This window comes from Rana temporaria, chromosome 1 (genome assembly GCF_905171775.1).
Source record: "Rana temporaria chromosome 1, aRanTem1.1, whole genome shotgun sequence".
Lineage (NCBI taxonomy): Eukaryota > Metazoa > Chordata > Amphibia > Anura > Ranidae > Rana > Rana temporaria.
The window spans coordinates 687,662,098-687,675,119 of record NC_053489.1 but is presented as its reverse complement, the minus strand read 5'-3'; positions in this window follow the sequence as shown (position 1 = coordinate 687,675,119).

Genomic DNA, 13,022 nt, shown 5'->3' with positions numbered 1-13,022 from the left:
TGCGACCGTCGGAAGCCTCTCGGAAACCTGTCAATCAAGAAGGAACGCCCATTCCCGAAGCCCATACCCGGAAGCGACGGAGAGGATGCGTCTCGTAAACGGGTAAGTACTGCACATATTTTAAAATAAATAGCCGATTCCCCTAGTAATAACGAGCAGGAATCTAAGGGGGAAAAGTGCCCTCTAAGGGTGAACCCCCGCTTTAAGAAGTGGGATTCTCTAGCCCTTTCGTGGTTCGGCCGCTGCAACGTACTCAAGATGAATGCAATGCCCAGAGGGGGAATGGGCTTCCTGGACCCTACCCTATACTATACTGCGGTGCATATGACTAGGGTCATGGACTGGTGCCGACACAGCGCTCTGAAAATTTGGGTATCGTTGGAGCAGGAAGCAGCGCAGGCCCCGCTTCGGGGCTTGCCCTGGGCTGGGAAATCTCACGTTTCACATTTAACTGCCCATCCGTTGATTGGCCCCACTTTGATGGAGATGGACAGATTTTTCTGACTTTCTACACTGGAAGTTTCCCCTCTCCATTGACGCCGATCGTAGGGCATCCTGGATTTTTGCCCGGTCTGAGAGATCCGGCCTTCGTATCGCAAGGTTTACAGGGACTTCTGAGAGTCTTGCGGTTTTTGGGACCGTCCGACTGGGTATCTCCCGAGGCATTTCTTTCCGAAGGGGCCCCTATTAAACTGAACCACTGGAGGATGTTGCAGTTATTGCACTTTCTTAGATCATTGCCTGGCCTGGCTCTTTTCGCTCGTGGGCTTCACTCTTTTGAAGAGCTCTGCCAGGAGGAGGGTCCGGTCCGGAGATCCTTATAAACCTCATACAAATGCTTGTTGGACCTCCATGCTACGGCAGACCCTCCGTTCATTGCGAAATGGGATAGAGACCTACAGGTCACCTTTACCGAACCTCGAAAGGAGAGAATACTTTTCTTTGCGCAGAAGTCCTCTCTATGCAGTAAGTACCAGGAAACCACATACAAAATTTTTACACGTTGGTATAGAACCCCGTCAGTTTTAGCGAAAATGTTTCCTCCTCTGACGGACCGTTGCTGGCGTTGTGGCCTCCACTCAGGTACAATCCTCCATATTTTCTGGGAGTGCCCTACACTTGCCACTTTCTGGCAACGGTGCTTAAACTCATTCATAAGCTCACTGACATTTCACTGCAGGATGACCCAGCAGCAGTCCTGCTCAACCTCACCCCATTGTCAAGGAAACAATACCATAAATCCCTTCTCAAGCATCTCCTTAATGCTGCACGGGCTTGCATCCCGCCTTTGTGGAAACAGCAGACTGCCCCAACGGTGGCCCAGTGGTTCGCGAGAGTGAAAGACATGGGACAGATGGAGGAGTTGACAGCGGAGTTGCAGGATAAGTCTGAGGAACACAAGTCTAGATGGATACACTGGGACCTCTTCCGCTTCTCAGATGAGTTCCTCCAGTATACCTAGTTGAAATAACTTTTTGGTGGCTTCTGCTGCCTGACTAGTGCTGTGGATGTGCCCCTCTGGTTGGTGACTCCTCCGCTCCCCCCCCTCTTTTTTTTTCCTCTCTCTTCCCTTCCACTCTTTCCTTTCTCTCTTATTCTTCTGTTTCCCTTTTAACCTTTCCTTAATAAATAACTTAATATTTGGTGTGTTCAGGATAGCACTTTTTACCCAATTTTAAACTTCCCTTTATGATGTGTTGGATCCCCTGGCGGTTCGGGGGTGTCCCCCACCGGAGTGGGCTCACTCCGGGCAGGATAGGCCTGGGGGGCTTCTCCCCGGGGGGTTGGGGATGTCTTGTATTTCTCTACTTTCTTTGTTGTTTTCTGTATCAATGCGAAGTATTGATAATACCTCGCAAGTTTGCATTAATCGTTCTGTGAAGTTACTGCTTTATTGTATCTGACACATCTTTAAATAAATAATTAAAAAAAATAAAAATAAAGCTGAACTATGATGATCTGGGGTTCAATTTTATTTAATTCTATGTTTTTATTTTGATATATATATATGTATGTGTTGTGACAGAACAAGGCGCTGTCACTATGGAAAGGGATGGAATAAGGACACAGAGTTTGCATGTCAGGGGTCCGCAAGGCTACTGTCAGGAACTTGGTAGAAGGCCGAGATGCTAGGAGGGCTCCCCTTGTGGCCGAGCACAGCACACCACTGAAGGTGATACAGCAGTTGTGGTGCCCACAGAAGCACGGGTGTCGGGAAGCTGGAACTGTAGACAGGCGTGCTTGGGTGGTCCAGGAAGCAGGAACCAAAGGGCAGACTAGATAGCGGAGTCAGGAGCTAAGCCAGGGGTCAACACAGGAAATCAGTCCAGAATTAGAGTTGTTGTGATAATTTTATGAAGATGTATTTCATGGCCTGGATTCAGAAAGGACTTACGACGGCGTATCTCCAGATACGCCGTCGTAAGTCCAAATGTGCGCCGTCGTATCTATGCGCTTATTCAGGAACTGAGATACGCCTGAATTTTGCAAGATACGACTGACGTAAGTCTCCTTACGCCGTCGTATCTTGGGTGCAAATTTCCGCTGGCCGCAAGGGGCGCTTCTGTAGATTTACGCGTTGAATATGCAAATGACCTAGATAAGCCGATTAATGAACGTACTTACGCCAGTCGTATTTAGGTACGCCATTTACGTAAGGCTTACGTCCTGCGTAAGTTTACCCCTCATAAAGCAGGGGTAAGTCATGTTAAGGTATGGACGTCCGAACAGCGTCGTATTTTACGTAGTTTGCGTAAGTCGTACTTGAATGGGGCTGGGCGTAGGTTATGTTCACATCGAAAAGCATTGAGCCGACGTATCTTAGGGAGTATTTGCGACGTGATTCTGAGCTTGCGCGCACATGCGCCGTTCGATCGCCCATGCATTTACATGGGGTCACGCTTCATTATAATACAACACGCCCACTGCCTTGCTACTTTGAATTACGCGGGCTTACACCGGCCCATTTACGTTACGCCGGCGTACATATGGGAGCAAGTGCTTTGTGAATACAGTACTTACCTCTCTATGTTACGTCGGCGTAGCGCATATGAGATGCGCTATGCCCGCTCAAAGATACGCCAATGTATCTGAATCCCGGCCCATATGTATTGTCGTAGTGTCACCCATTGTTGGTTCTCCCGCAACCCGCTCTAAAGAGCTGACTGGGGCAGACTGAGACTGGTTGAGATAAACTTCCTGATTTGGATAAAGGTGTTTGTGGAGTGGGGAGGTCGGCCGGCGGAAGGGCCCCTGTGTGATGCACAAATATTCGCCTGTGGGATGCGTCCGCTCTGCAAACGCATTGTCGGTTTAGCGGATGTGCGCTCCTGTCATCTCTCAGTGCCTGATCAACATTGTATTGTGACGTGAGCATACACCTGCAGATAAGCTCCCCTCATCAGGAACTGTGTTCATTGGTTATTGTATTATTACTGTATCGTATTGTTATTGAATCATTACTGTATCGTTATTGTATTATTATTGTATCGTGCTGTTGTTGTATTATATTGTATTCATGTACAATGTATACATTGTATGTATCTAAATATCCCTGTCGGAAGGGTTATCATATATTGTCCCATCCATATATGGGCATTTGCTGTGTGGAGCCCCATGCTGTGTCCTGGCTTCCCATGGAGGAGGTCACATGCTGTGACATCACTTCCTATGGTCACACGCTGTGACCTCCTCCAATCAGCTGTGGTTTGTGAAGGCTTTTGTTATAATAAAAGGACTCCATGTGGGTGTCGGCAGGCGGTCTTGCTATGATGCTAAGATGAGAACAGGCCGGTGTTGATGTTGATGGGCACTCAAGACTCATTGATGGTGGTGTTTGGGGGGCACACTGATGGAGGCAGGGAGGTAATGCTCATTGATGGAGGTGAGGAGGGAAGGCTCATTGATAGAGGTGAGGAGGAAAGGCTCATTGATGGAGGTGGGGAGGGAAGGCTCATTGATGGAGGTGGGGAGAGAAGGCTCATTGATGGAGGTGGGGAGGGAAGGCTCATTGATAGAGGTGAGGAGGAAAGGCTCATTGATGGAGGTGGGGAGGGAAGGCTCATTGATGGAGGTGGGGAGGGAAGGCTCATTGATAGAGGTGGGGAGGAAAGGCTCATTGATGGAGGTGGGGTGGGAAGGCTCATTGATGGAGGTGGGGAGGGAAGGCTCATTGATGGAGGTGGGGAGGAAAGGCTCATTGATGGAGGTGGGGAGGGAAGGCTCATTGATGGAGGTGGGGAGGGAAGGCTCATTGATGGAGGTGGGGAGGGAAGGCTCATTGATAGAGGTGAGGAGGAAAGGCTCATTGATGGAGGTGGGGAGGGAAGGCTCATTGATGGAGGTGGGGAGGGAAGGCTCATTGATAGAGGTGGGGAGGAAAGGCTCATTGATGGAGGTGGGGTGGGAAGGCTCATTGATGGAGGTGGGGAGGGGAGACTCATTGATAGAGGTGGGGAGGAAAGGCTCATTGATGGAGGTGAGGAGGAAAGGCTCATTGATGGAGGTGGGGAGGGAAGGCTCATTGATGGAGGTGGGGAGGGAAGGCTCATTGATGGAGGTGGGGAGGGAAGGCTCATTGATGGAGGTGGGGAGGGAAGGCTCATTGATGGAGGTGGGGAGGGAAGGCTCATTGATAGAGGTGAGGAGGAAAGGCTCATTGATGGAGGTGGGGAGGGAAGGCTCATTGATGGAGGTGGGGAGGGAAGGCTCATTGATAGAGGTGGGGAGGAAAGGCTCATTGATTGAGGTGGGGAGGGAAGGCTCATTGATGGAGGTGGGGAGGGGAGACTCATTGATAGAGGTGGGGAGGAAAGGCTCATTGATAGAGGTGAGGAGGAAAGGCTCATTGATGGAGGTGGGGAGGGAAGGCTCATTGATGGAGGTGGGGAGGGAAGGCTCATTGATGGAGGTGGGGAGGGAAGGCTCATTGATAGAGGTGGGGAGGAAAGGCTCATTGATGGAGGTGGGGAGGGAAGGCTCATTGATGGAGGTGGGGAGGGAAGGCTCATTGATGGAGGTGGGGAGGGAAGGCTCATTGATGGAGGTGGGGAGGGGAGACTCATTGATAGAGGTGGGGAGGAAAGGCTCATTGGTGGAGGTGGGGAGGGAAGGCTCATTGATACAAGTGGGGGAGGCTCATTGATGGGGTGGGGAGGGAAGGCTCATTGATACAAGTGGGGGAGGCTCATTGATGGAGGTGGGGAGGGAAGGCTCATTGATGGAGGTGGGAAAGGGAAGGCTCATTGATGGAGGTGAGGAGAGAAGAATCATTAATGGAGGTGGAGAAGGGAAGGCTCATTGATGGAGGTGGGGAGGGAAGGCTCATGGATGGAGGTGGGGAGGGAAGGCTCATTGATGGAGGTGGGGAGGGAAGGCTCATTGATGGAGGTGGGGAGGGAAGGCTCATTGATAGAGGTGGGGAGGAAAGGCTCATTGATGGAGGTGGGGTGGGAAGGCTCATTGATGGAGGTGGGGAGGGAAGGCTCATTGATGGAGGTGGGGAGGAAAGGCTCATTGATGGAGGTGGGGAGGGAAGGCTCATTGATGGAGGTGGGGAGGGAAGGCTCATTGATGGAGGTGGGGAGGGAAGGCTCATTGATGGAGGTGGGGAGGGAAGGCTCATTGATAGAGGTGAGGAGGAAAGGCTCATTGATGGAGGTGGGGAGGGAAGGCTCATTGATGGAGGTGGGGAGGGAAGGCTCATTGATAGAGGTGGGGAGGAAAGGCTCATTGATGGAGGTGGGGTGGGAAGGCTCATTGATGGAGGTGGGGAGGGGAGACTCATTGATAGAGGTGGGGAGGAAAGGCTCATTGATAGAGGTGAGGAGGAAAGGCTCATTGATGGAGGTGGGGAGGGAAGGCTCATTGATGGAGGTAGGGAGGGAAGGCTCATTGATGGAGGTGGGGAGGGAAGGCTCATTGATGGAGGTGGGGAGGGAAGGCTCATTGATGGAGGTGGGGAGGGAAGGCTCATTGATAGAGGTGGGGAGGAAAGGCTCATTGATGGAGGTGGGGAGGGAAGGCTCATTGATGGAGGTGGGGAGGGGAGACTCATTGATAGAGGTGGGGAGGAAAGGCTCATTGGTGGAGGTGGGGAGGGAAGGCTCATTGATACAAGTGGGGGAGGCTCATTGATGGGGTGGGGAGGGAAGGCTCATTGATACAAGTGGGGGAGGCTCATTGATGGAGGTGGGGAGGGAAGGCTCATTGATGGAGGTGGGAAAGGGAAGGCTCATTGATGGAGGTGGGAAAGGGAAGGCTCATTGATGGAGGTGAGGAGAGAAGAATCATTAATGGAGGTGGAGAAGGGAAGGCTCATTGATGGAGGTCGCGTCTGACAGAGGAGAGACAGTAGAGGAGAGACGATTGGCGGCTCTCCTGACAGGGGGGGTTCGCACTGATTGTTTATCAGCGCAGCCCCCCCTCGGATGCCAACACTGGACCACCAGGGAGTGCCCCCAGTGCTCAATAGAGCAAAAAACAAACAAAATAAATAAATAAAACACCAATAAAAAAAAAGAACAAAATCGATGCCAATCAGTGCCCACAAATGGGCACTGACTGGCAACATGGGCACTGGCTGAAATGATGCCCAGCAATGCCATCAGTGCCACCCCTCAGTGTCCATCAGTGCCACCCAGTGTCCATCAGTGCCACCTCTTAGTGCCCATCTATGCCCAGTGCCCACCTATCAGTGCCCATCTGTGCCACCCATAAGTACCCATCAGTGCCACCCATGTGTGCCCATCAGTGCCGCCAAAGAGTGCCCAGTGCCGCCTATGAGTGCCCATCAGTGCCGCCTATGAGTGCCCATCAGTGCCGCCTATGAATGCCCATCAGTGCAGCATACCAGCTCCGCCTCTCAGTGTCCATCAGTGCCGCCTCATCGGTGTCCATCAGTGCCACCTCATTGGTGCCCATCAGTGCCGCCATATCAGTGCCCATAATTGAAGATGTCATAGAACGCGGATGATGTCATAGAGTGCGGATGATGTCATAGAACGCGGATGATGTCATAGAGTGCGGATAATGTCATAGAGTGCGGATGATGTCATAGAGTGCGGATGATGTCATAGAACGCGGATGATGTCATAGAATGCGGATGATGTCATAGAATGCGGATGATGTCATAGAGTGCGGATGATGTCATAGAACGCGGATGATGTCATAGAGTGCGGATGATGTCATAGAACGCGGATGATGTCATAGAACGCGGATGATGTCATAGAACGCGGATGATGTCATAGAACACAATAGTATTTCTGTCCCTTTCGGGGAAATTAATTACATTTTCAAATGTGTTCAATAATTCAGATTTGGATCCGAATCCCTTTTTTATTTATTAATTTGGATGCACGTGACTCAAGTCTATATTGTCCAATCAGCTCCTGCCATTGCTCTTGGGTGGGTGGGGCTAGCATCTGGAAATTTTGGATCCTTATGATTTGAATCCATCCTGTTTGATACTAAATCTGAATCTATAGGAATCTTCCCCAAAAAATGCAAAATATTTTGAATCCATCCGGACCAATGAATATATGAAACGGATTCTGGAAACACATTGGATCAGCATGACAAATATGAAGCTGGAGACAGAAGTTGTCAGGGAAGGAATGCTGGGGGTAGAAGTTGTCAGGGAAGGAGTTCTGGGGACAGACGTTGTCAGGGAAGGAATACTGGGGGTAGAAGTTGTCAGGGAAGGAGTTCTGGGGACAGAAGTTGTCAGGGAAGGAATGCTGGGGACAGAAGTTGTCAGGGAAGAATTGCTGGGGACAGAAGTTGTCAGGGAAGGAATGCTGGGGACAGAAGTTGTCAGGGAAGGAGTTCTGGGGACAGAAGTTGTCAGGGAAGGAGTTCTGGGGACAGAAGTTGTCAGGGAAGGAGTTCTGGGGACAGAAGTTGTCAGGGAAGGAGTTCTGGGGACAGAAGTTGTCAGGTGAGGAATGCTGGGGGCAGAAGTTGTCAGGGAAGGAATTCTGGGGGCAGAAGTTGTCAGGGAAGGAATGTTGGGGACATAAGTTGTCAGGGAAGGAGTTCTGGGGACAGAAGTTGTCAGGGAAGGAATGCTGAGGACAGAAGTTGTCAGGGAAGGAATGCTGGGGGCAGAAGTTGTCAGGGAAGAAATGCTGGAGACAGAAGTTGTCAGGGAAGGAATGCTGAGGACAGAAGTTATCAGGTAAGGAATGCTGGGGGCAGAAGTTGTCAGGAAAGAAATGCTGGAGACAGAAGTTGTCAGGGAAGGAATGCTGGGGACAGAAGTTGTCAGAAAAGGAATGCTGGTGGCAGAAGTTGTCAGGGAAAGAGTTCTGAGGACAGAAGTTGTCAGATGAGGAATGCTGAGGACAGAAGTTGTCAGGGAAGGAGTTCTGGGGATAGAAGTTGTCAGATGAGGAATGCTGAAGACAGAAGTTGTCAGGGAAGGAGTTCTGGGGACAGAAGTTGTCAGGGAAGGAATGCTGGGGACAGAAGTTGTCAGGGAAGGAATGCTGGGGGCAGAAGTTGTCAGGGAAGGAATGCTGGGGACAGAAGTTGTCAGGGAAGAAATTCTGGGGGCAGAAGTTGTCAGGGAAGGAATGCTGGGCAGAAGTTGTCAGGGAAGGAATGTTGGGGACATAAGTTGTCAGGGAAGGAGTTCTGGGGACAGAAGTTATCAGGGAAGGAATGCTGAGGACAGAAGTTGTCAGGGAAGGAATGCTGGGGACAGAAGTTGTCAGGGAAGGAATGCTGGGGACAGAAGTTGTCAGGGAAGGAATGCTGAGGACAGAAGTTGTCAGGGAAGGAGTTCTGGGGACATAAGTTGTCAGGGAAGGAATGCTGGAGACAGAAGTTGTCAGGGAAGGAATGCTGGGGACAGAAGTTGTCAGGGAAGGAGTTCTGGGGACAGAAGTTGTCAGGGAAGGAATGCTGAGGACAGAAGTTGTCAGGGAAGGAGTTTTGGGGACAGAAGTTGTCAGATGAGGAATACTGGGGACAGAAGTTGTCAGGGAAGGAGTTCTGGGGACAGAAGTTGTCAGGGAAGGAGTTCTGGGGACATAAGTTGTCAGGGAAGGAGTTCTGGGGACAGAAGTTGTCAGGGAAGGAGTTCTGGGGACAGAAGTTGTCAGGTGAGGAATGCTGGGGGCAGAAGTTGTCAGGGAAGGAATTCTGGGGGCAGAAGTTGTCAGGGAAGGAATGCTGAGCACAGAAGTTGTCAGGAAAGGAATGCTGGGGACTGAAGTTGTTAGGGAAGGAGTTCTGAGGACAGAAGTTGTCAGGGAAGGAATGCTGAGATAAGATAAAAAGTGATTCAGCGCTGGAAGATAAATAAAAATTAAACTAAAATTGCAAGCCAGCACTGCAGATATAACTCAAAAAATATCTCAAAGTGAATAAATAGAAAAATAGTGCAGCGCAAATAACACATTAAATAAAATAATAAATCAATCAAACAATTTGGTAAAGTCCATATGGTGCAAAGTGATAAAGTGCTCCAAAAAATCAATGGTGATAAAAGGTGCAATAATCTTCAACAGATCCGTGACCCACAGGAAAGGGTTATCCTCCACCAAGAGTAAAGCGTGGCCTCTCACCTCAATAATTCGACCTGTGGCTAGGTCAAAAAGCAAGAAGCAAAATCTCCAAAGATAGGTAATCAGCTTTACATGGGTTCAATTCCAAAGAATCCACCAGATGGCACCAGCGGGCAATAAGCAAGGCAACACTCTCCCATACAGCATTTAAATGGACCGAAAAAGGAGTAAGAAGGACAATTCTAAGTGCTAACTGCTTAAAACGTTTAATAAAAGTAAAAACATAAGGTATAAAAACTCACATGGTCCTGCACTCATAAACCGAGTGCAGGTATAACAGCAGTTACCGGAACGAGCGTCCGGATCAATGTACACAGCTTGTTTGGGTCTCTGTGAGGCAAACGCGGGTGACGTCGACGTAGCTCCTCCCCCTCGTACGCGTTACGTCCCAAAGTGGGCGGGACTTAATCAGCGTGAGGACAGAAGTTGTCAGGGAAGGAATGCTGAGGACAGAAGTTGTCAGGGAAGGAGTTCTGGGGACATAAGTTGTCAGGGAAGGAGTTCTGGGGACAGAAGTTGTCAGGGAATGAATGCTGAGGACAGAAGTTGTCAGGGAAGAAATGCTGGAGACAGAAGTTGTCAGGGAAGGAATGCTGGGGACTGAAGTTGTCAGGTAAGGAATGCTGGGGACAGAAGTTGTCAGGGAAGGAGTTCTGAGGACAGAAGTTGTCAGGGAAGGAATGCTGAGGACAGAAGTTGTCAGGGAAGGAATGCTGAGGACAGAAGTTGTCAGGGAAGGAGTTCTGGGGACATAAGTTGTCAGGGAAGGAATGCTGGGGGCAGAAGTTGTCAGTAAAGAAATGCTGGAGACATAAGTTGTCAGGGAAGGAATGCTGGGGACAGAAGTTGTCAGGTAAGGAATGCTGGGGGCAGAAGTTGTCAGGGAAGGAGTTCTGGGGACAGAAGTTGTCAGGTGAGGAATGCTGAGGACAGAAGTTGTCAGGGAAGGAGTTCTGGGGACAGAAGTTGTCAGGTGAGGAATGCTGAGGACAGAAGTTGTCAGGGAAGGAGTTCTGGGGACAGAAGTTGTCAGGTGAGGAATGCTGAGGACAGAAGTTGTCAGGGAAGGAGTTCTGGGGACAGAAGTTGTCAGGTGAGGAATGCTGAGGACAGAAGTTGTCAGGGAAGGAGTTCTGGGGAGAGAAGTTGTCAGGTGAGGAATGCTGAGAAAATAAGTTGTCAGGGAAGGAGTTCTGGGGGCAGAAGTTGTCAGGGAAGGAATGCTGGGGGCAGAAGTTGTCAGGGAAGGAGTTCTGGGGACAGAAGTTGTCAGGGAAGGAATGCTGGAGGCACAAGTTGTGAGCGAAGGAATTGTGATGGAGTTAATAAACCACTCAAATATTGCTTTTCTTTCTTATATTGTTTTATTTATTTTATTTATTGATCTATATATATGTGTGTGTGTGGGGGTGTGTGGGTGGGTGTGTGTGTGGGGGGGGGGTGTACAATAGTGTTATCTTCCTTGAATAAAGTTATGACAGAGTTACAGTGAATCTCCCCTCGGAGTGAAGACAAGAGACAGATGGTTTAATCCTAAACAGCTGTTACTCCTCACTCCTTCCGGCCCCCTCCACCGAGTGAAGCAAAGATGGCGATTGAATGTGAAATGAAAGCCACAAGGTCAAGAATAGACGTCACAAGGAGAAAAGCCAAATATGGACTAACGAATCAGATGTGCTCATATGAATGATGTCATTCTGTCTATAAAGCTGTGATAATAAAGAAGGTTCCTCCTCTTTACGGCTGGACACTGAAGGAAGCAGATTGTTCCTCCCTTTCTGCATGCTTTCATAATTTGGGTCAGAGGCAGTTTTAGGTTGCCCTGGAGTTGTGCCAGGGGACGTCCATTTCAGAATGCTGGGGACAGAAGTTGTCAGGGAAGGAATGCTGAGCACAAAATTTGTCAGGGAATGAATGCTCGCGGCACAAGTTGTCAGGGAAGGAATGCTGGGGGCACAAGTTGTCAGGGAAGGAATGCTGGGGGCACAAGTTGTCAGGGAAGGAATGCTGGGGACAGAAGTTGTCAGGGAAGGAATGCTGGGGGCACAAGTTGTCAGGGAAGGAATGCTGGGGCAGAAGTTGTCAAGGAAGGAATGCTGGGAACAAAATTTGTCAGGGAAGGAATGCTCGCGACACAAGTTGTCAAGGAAGGAATGTTGGGGGCACAAGTTGTCAGGGAAGGAATGCTGGGGGCACAAGTTGTCAGGGAAGGAATGCTGGGGACAGAAGTTGTCAGGGAAGGAATGCTGGGGGCACAAGTTGTCAGGGAAGGAATGCCAAGGACAGAAGTTGTCAGAGAAGGAATGCTGGGGGCACAAGTTGTCAAGGAAGGAATGCTGGGGACAAAAGTTGTCAGGGAAGGAATGCTGGGGACAGAAGTTGTCAGAGAAGGAATGCTGGGGCACAAGTTGTCAGAGAAGGAATGCTGGGGGCACAAGTTGTCAGAGAAGACTGGGCAGGGGTTTTCTATAGCAAGCGCAGCTCCTGTATCTTCTCTCCGAGGAATCCAATCTTCTCCCCCACACAGCGGAGATCCTCCTCCTCCAATCTACATTTCCGTCCTTTTTTCTGGCAGATCCAGGGCAGGAGTTTAGCGCAGGGCTGACTCTGCAGTGCAGGCGAGGCCTTGGCACACCAGTCTGATGTACTGGACCCGAAATCCATCCTATAAGAAGAGAACATTGTCATCATCTCTCTGTATTGTGATGGGAGAAGGTGACAAAGTGTATTTATTATACTTGTCTACTTTGTATGCAACAGCAGCAGGTGATCAAATTTACTGACACTGGCGATAGAAGAATGATGAGGTGAATGTTCCCCTGTCACCCTTATATCCCCAGTGTCAGTAAATGGATTACCTGCTGCTGTAGTGCTTGGTTGTGAAGAATGTAGTTCTGGTGTCCACCAGCAGATGTCTCCTTGCAGCCGGCAGGTCCCAGCAATTAGTCTGCACCTGATGCTGGCTGTTGGGAAGGTATTTAGCCAGTTCTCTAGAATTCCACAGAGCCTCAGAGTTTACATTGTGTGCCAAACATCCTGATCCTTGTACTTGTACCCCTGATCCATGCTTTCTTGTACTTGTTCACTTTGGCCGGGATTCAGAAAGGACTTACGACGACGTATCTCCAGATACGCCATCGTAAATCCAAATGTGCGCCGTCGTATCTTTACGCTTATTCAGGAAAGCAGATACGCCTGAATTTTGCCAAGCTACGACCGACGTAAGTCTCCTACGCCGTCGTATCTTGGGTGCATATTTACGCTGGCCGCAAGTGGCGCTTCCGTAGATTTACTCGTTGAATATGCAAATGACCTAGATACGCCGATTCACGAAAGTACTTGCGCCCATCGGATTTAGCTACGCCGTTTACGTAAGGCTTACGTCCGGCGTAAAGTTACCCCCTGCTATATGAGGTGCAGGTAATGCAAAGGTATGGACGTCGGAACAAGCGT